Source organism: Polyodon spathula, chromosome 24 (assembly GCF_017654505.1).
Source record: "Polyodon spathula isolate WHYD16114869_AA chromosome 24, ASM1765450v1, whole genome shotgun sequence".
Lineage (NCBI taxonomy): Eukaryota > Metazoa > Chordata > Actinopteri > Acipenseriformes > Polyodontidae > Polyodon > Polyodon spathula.
The window spans coordinates 2,323,813-2,330,499 of NC_054557.1; positions in this window are offsets into that span (position 1 = coordinate 2,323,813).

The following is a 6,687-nucleotide window of genomic DNA, read 5'->3' on the forward strand; positions in this document are numbered from 1 at the left end:
TTTAGCTCCCTCACAGGTCAGGAGGAAGATTCATCACCAGAACTCATCTTTCTGTCACAGGGAGATACTGAAATTGGAGAAGGAATCTATGAAAAAGACCTAGGAGTTTTTGTTGACTCAGAAATGTCTTCATCTAGACAATGTGGGGAAGCTATAAAAAAGACCAACAAGATGCTCGGATACATTGTGAAAAGTGTTGAATTTAAATCAAGGGAAGTAATGTTAAAACTGTACAATGCACTAGTAAGACCTCATCTTGAATATTGTGTGCAGTTCTGGTCACCTCGCTGTAAAAAAGATATTGCTGCTCTAGAAAGAGTGCAAAGAAGAGCGACCAGAATTATTCCGGGCTTAAAAGGCATGTCATATGCAGACAGGCTAAAAGAATTGAATCTGTTCAGTCTTGAACAAAGAAGACTACGTGGTGACCTAATTCAAGCACTCAAAATTCTAAAAGGTATTGACAATGTCGACCCAAATGGAGATTAGACAAAGGGGCATTCAGAACAGAAAATAGGAGGCACTTTTTTACACAGAGAATTGTGAGGGTCTGGAATCAACTCCCCAGTAATGTTGTTGAAGCTGACACCCTGGGATCCTTCAAGAATCTGCTTGATGAGATTTTGGGATCAATAAGCTACTAACAACCAAACAAGCAAGATGGGCCGAATGGCTTCCTCTCGTTTGTAAACTTTCTTATGTTCTTATGTTCTTATGTTCTTATGTTCAATGGATTAGGCTACAAACAAAGTCAAGGTATGATTGGACAGCTTGTGACCTCCTTACAACGTGATCAGGAAGATTTCACCATCAACAGACACATGTAAGGCCAGATCAGTGAAACGCACAGCTAGTCGATCTGAGTTGTTTTTGAACCGTGAGGTACTAAACACATTGCGAAGGGAATATCTCATTGGTGAAATGGCGAATTCGAAAAATTCCTTCGCTGTTTGACGGTAGGAAAACAACGTTTTTGATATTGAGTCAGTTTTTTTTTTTGCTGTTTTGCTTTTGTAATAATATTACAGATGATTTTTGAAATATAATGTGTAATTGCAGTACCATTTTCCGCCTGCAGAATAGGGGGGTGTAAGAGGTTAATGAAGTAATTAATCTGTTGCTAATCGGTAGATGATCACCCGCATAAATACCTGCAGCTCTCTGCACTACGGGGGGAATGAGCGAGAGGAGAAGAAAATCAAATCAAATCAAAAGAAAACAAAACGAAAATAAGTATAAGATCAGTGAAGGTGATTTCCCAGCCTGACCTGTTTTTTTGTGTTTGTGATTTATTTTGGTTTAAATATTTTCTTTCACTCTGTGAGCAGTGTTTATTTGTTGTTCTAAATAAAACGGCGCACACTGCGCCTTTGAACTGCAGTACCTGCCTGTCTGTGTTTGTTCTGCCTTCTGGTCTGACGTCAACACTCAGCCATTTCCTGCCACACGTGGTGTTAGCTGTGGGATCATCAGCACCTCCTGGACTAAGCCCAGAAGAGGTACTGCAGAAGGGTACTGCAGTTTCATTTTTTTTAATTATTATAATTTTTTTTGGAGTGAGGAAAAGGAGGAAAGATGGGAGGAAGAAGAGGAAAGGTGGAAGGAAAAAGGAGTAGCTGGAGGAAGCAACAGCCGCAGCAAGTCTGCCTGAATGGCTTGAGGGGGGAGGAGTGGTGCTTTGAGGTGCCGCCCGATGGCTACCACTCGCCACCTCAGGAAGAAAAGGTGGCGCCACAACCACAAGAGGAGGTTAGCTGGGAAGCCCTCCTCCACAGCATGGTAGCGCAGTATTGGGGAGTGGGGACATTTCCCAGCTAACTCCCCCTCCCACCAGAGGAATGCCTGCTGTGCTCACCCCCAGTACAGGCTGAGTGGGAAAAGCCTGAACGTCCTGCGCCTAAGTGGGAGGAGCCCGAACGTCCTTCGCCTGAGTGGGAGGAGCCCAAATGTCCAAAGCCCAAGAGGGGGGAGACGGTGCGTCCACAGCCCAAGAGGGGGGAGTCGGTATATCCACAGCCCAAGAGGGGGGAGTCGGTGCATCCACAATCCAAGAAGGGGAAGGCTGAATATCCACAGCCCAGGTAACCACCAGCAGAGGGAGAATGCTGGTTCCACCTCCACCGCCGTGGGAGGACTTCTTGTCACTCCCACCTCCACCAGCAGAGGGAGAATAGCTGCTGGTTCCACCTCCACCTCCATGGGAGGACTGCTTGTCACTCCCACCTCCACCACCAGACGTAGAATACCTGCTGGTTCTGCCTCCACCTCTGTGGGAGGACTGTGTGCAGCTTCCACCTCCACCAGCAGAAAGAGAGTACCTGCTGGTTCCACCTCCACCTCTGTGGGAGGAATGCTTGTCACTCCCAACTCCACCAACAGAGGGAGAATACCTGCTGGTTCTGCCTCCACCGCCAGGGGAGGACTGCTTGTCACTCCCACCACCACCTAGCAGAGGGGGAATACCTGCTGGTTCCGCCTCCACAGGAGCAGTTCTAGTATTTTTTGTTTGGGGTGGTGAGGGGTGGCAAGAGATACTATGGGGTGGCGGTGGGGTGGGGTGGTGGTATGGTATTAAATCAATAACTAGTCCTTCTGTTTTTGTGGTACCTTGCAAAAAATCTACAAAGTTATTCATGTGCAGAGATTTTGCACTTCACTAAATTGCATTGTCCGCCTCTTTCAATGGTTTTCAAAGTTGAACTGTACCTTTTAGCTAAATACTAAACTTAAAATAAAATTTTAAAAAATGCCTTAAATGTAACCTTCATCTGAACTGAAAATAGTCAACTTTTCAATTCCACCTTTAAATCCAAGGTGATGAGGAGGAGGTATGGTATCAAATCATAAACAAAAACAGCATCAGCTTGATTTTAAAACAACTGAATCCTTCTGTTTTATGGTACTTTGCAAAAAGTTTTACAAAGTCATTCATGTGCAGGGATTTTGCATGTTCAGATTCAATGCTTAGGACTCCAATATTGCTCAGTCATTTGTCTGCCATTATAGAATGTAAGTGGTTTTTCACAGTCTTCACTGTGGAGAAGCTACGCTCACAAGCAGCTCTGCTTACAGGTATTGTTACTGCAATTTTACATAAATGAAAGAGTTCATGAAAAACTTCCTCAAATGGTTCCAGAAATCTTGTGAACTCAAACAAACTGGATGGCTTCTCCATGCCATTCTAACATTGCAAGCCAAGATTTGATTGTCCTGATGTAGCTCATGGCTGAGATCTTCTATATCTGAACCATATGCTTCTGCTAGTGGATTTACAACATCTTTCTCCAAAAAGTCTTCACTATTAGGACTCAGTGCATGTATTCCCTTCATGATGTGGCAGTTTGTCTTTGAAAATCTACGTTCCTTTTCCCCCGATTATGGTGTCAAGAATGCGGTAGAATATTTGTTCTGAAAGTGTCTTTGTTACTTCCATCCTTTCGTTCACCAACTGTAGCATCACTACTGATACTTCAAGTCTTGAAGTTGGATGTGGAGTTCTTTTCTTGATACTTGTTGTGATGGGAACATGGCAACTGTTAGCTGTATCAACAACATCTGTCCAGATATCTTCAAAGTGAAGTTCACTACGAGACTGCTGCTTTGATTGATTTCACTGAATCAACAAGGACTAGGTTTAAGCAGTGTCCATGACAGTGGACATAGAAAGCGTGCTTTGCCACTTCCTTAATTCTTGTTGACACTCCAGAATGTTTCCCACTCATTACAGCAGCTCCATCAAATCCTTTACCTACCAGGTTCTCTTTGTAGTCAAGTCCATATGATTCTAAACACTGAATTATTTTTTTTTGTCAATCCTTCTGCATCTAAACGCTCTGCTTCTTGGAAATGTAAAAAACTTTCATGTACTGCCCCATTGTAATAGTACATAAAGACAACAGAGAGCTGTTCTTTCTTTTTCATGTCTTTGGTTTCATCAGCTATTATGTACAACTGCTTACTTTCTTTCACCTCATCAATAATCTGTTTTCAACCATGTCTGCCAAGCACTGGAGCATTTCATTCTGTATGGTGTTGATTGTGTATTTTGCATTCTGATGCTCCAATAGCGTTCTTTCTACCAATGAATTTTGCTTTCCAACCAAATGAAGAATTTTCAGAAAGTTTCCTTTATTTTTAGACTCACAATGTCCTATCTGAGCAATGTTTTGTGCTGCAGTTAAAAGGAGCACTTCTGCAATTGTCTTGACATACTGCCGGTTCTCTTGTATCTTTTTCTTGTAGTCTTCGTTGATCAGCTGCAACACAGAGGTGTTACTATCTGCCATCCTCTGGTATTCTTTCCAGGCTCACATTGCCAGTGCATGGCATTCTGATTTCACATGTGAAGCAAATCTGCCATCTTTGAATGTAGTCTTTTTCCAGTTGGAGTAATCTGTTGACGTGAAAGCTGGGTCCGGAGGTGTACTTGGCAGACCAAAGTGGCGGCAGGCAAAGCAGTACACTGCATCTCTGCTTTGAGAGTATTCCAACCACGAATGTACTTTGTACCACGAGGACTGAAAACTTCTTGCGCCACCTTGAATTTTTTTGGAGAATCTTGTGAGAACAGGTCTCATTGGGTCTTCATTTCTGAATGTTGAAATATCTATAATAATAATAATAATAATAATAATAATAACATATAAATATATCATGCTTCTATTCATGCAATGTAATTAAATTAAACATATATTTACCAGTTTTGCACAGCACTAATATTATTTAAGCATTTAAAAATACAATGCCCAAAACAATTTGAGACATGAACTCTAGAACTCAACTATCTTCTTTGATACATACAGTAGCTTCCAGGATTATTCATACTCTTGATACAATGTAACTGAAAGTTGTTTTCAGCAAAACAAATACAAGTGTACATTCAGTATTTGTTACATATAAATGAAAACATGAAAAATTGTAAGACTATAGGACTATTATATATTGCAAAAACATAACTATCCAAAAAAATAGCATTTCAATTTAAGGGTGTGAATAAATGTGAAATCATGTTTTTAGAAATATATGCAATTATTTTGGACAGGTCTGTTTTTGCGATGTCCAATCACCATGCATCAATACAGTATGTAAAACATATGAATTTGTGAATAAATATGTTATTTTGTTTAATTACTTTAATGTTCAAATATAATAAACACACCCTGTGGTCCAGTTGCGACAGGAGACTCATTGTCCAGTGGTGGGAGCACTGCTGGTCTAGATGAAACAGTTTCATCATCACTGTCCAAAAGAACATCCCCTGCAGAATCACTGGGGTTCTCAATAATATCCTCCAGTAATTCTGCATCAGAAGGGCATGATTTACTGTTTGAAATCTCCTCTCTCTCTTTCTCTGCCTCTGACTGCATTCACTTGAAGAGGTGAATGCAGAATCTTTGCTTATTTCTTTTGGCACCAAGAAGCTCCTCATGCCATACAGCTGGATTTTTTTTATCCTTTCTTACTGTCCTTTCTCTGTCTGGTCTCACTTGCTCACACCTTGACCCTACAAAAATACCACTACATTATAACTATAGTCATATTAACCTACATGCACATATACGGACGGATCTTCAAAGCTTTTTGAAAAAATAGCTGCCCCGAGGCTAATTTGGAGGAAGTGGAGGTGCAAATTTTGTACAGTAACAAAATGTTTTGAAAATGACCCTGTAACAGGGAGACATCTGTGTTGACTCTGCTGGCGTGTTCACGGGCTGCAGGAAGAGGGCGGCAGTCGTCCAACAACCGTCTGTGAGTCATGGCAGTGACACAGGGAGGTGGGAAAGTGGGTGTGTGGACTTTCCCCCTCTCTGAATGGCTGAGAGGCGCGTCTTGGGAGATTGTTAGCCCTATAAATTAACGCTCTGTTGTTTCCTCAGGTCTGCCCTTTTAAACGCATAGAGTGCGCGGAAACGCTGGTCCACGACCGAACGGAACGGAACGGAGGTTCAGAGCGAGACAGTGAGGGAGGGGAACCCTTGGGCAGATCCCTGAATAAGGATAGCTGAGCAGGCTAGGTAGCTGGCAGCGTAGGACGGAGATCCGGGTCGCACGGGCAGCGGCCACCGGGATATTGCTGCAGAGTGCAACACCTTTTCTTTGTAGTTGTGTTACTGTTTTATTTTTCTTGTTTCTTTGTGCCTTCGATTTTTGCAGTATTGTTTTGAAGCACCTGCGAGTGCGCCTGAACTGTTTACCCCTGCTTGATATTCCCGTGGTTCTGTTTACCATAGTTGGTAAGCAGACCACGGACCAACAGCGCCCTCTGCGGGCTAGAAACCCAACGCGCCCCTGAAATAAAACTGGGCACCTGTGTGGTGTTTTCAATTACACCTGTCTGTCTCCTGGTCAGTGAATTACCCACACCCCTTCCACAGACCCTTATAGTGACTGTGACAATTAACTATTTTAAACATCTTAAACAGTACATGTGTATGGAACATGACTTGAGTCTCTATTACTAATAGTATTATGATGAAGAAGAAGGAGACTGGAGAAGGCAATAATATTTCATTTCAGGAAGATCTTGGCAAATAATGCATTAATCCATTATGACTGTGTTCTGTAATAACAGGTACGTCTATTACTTTTGGATAATTTTAAAATAAAGCCTTTTGTTCATAATTTTCAATTCACCTCATGCCTGCTTTTAATTATCCACTTCCTAAAATGATACGACATTATTTATAT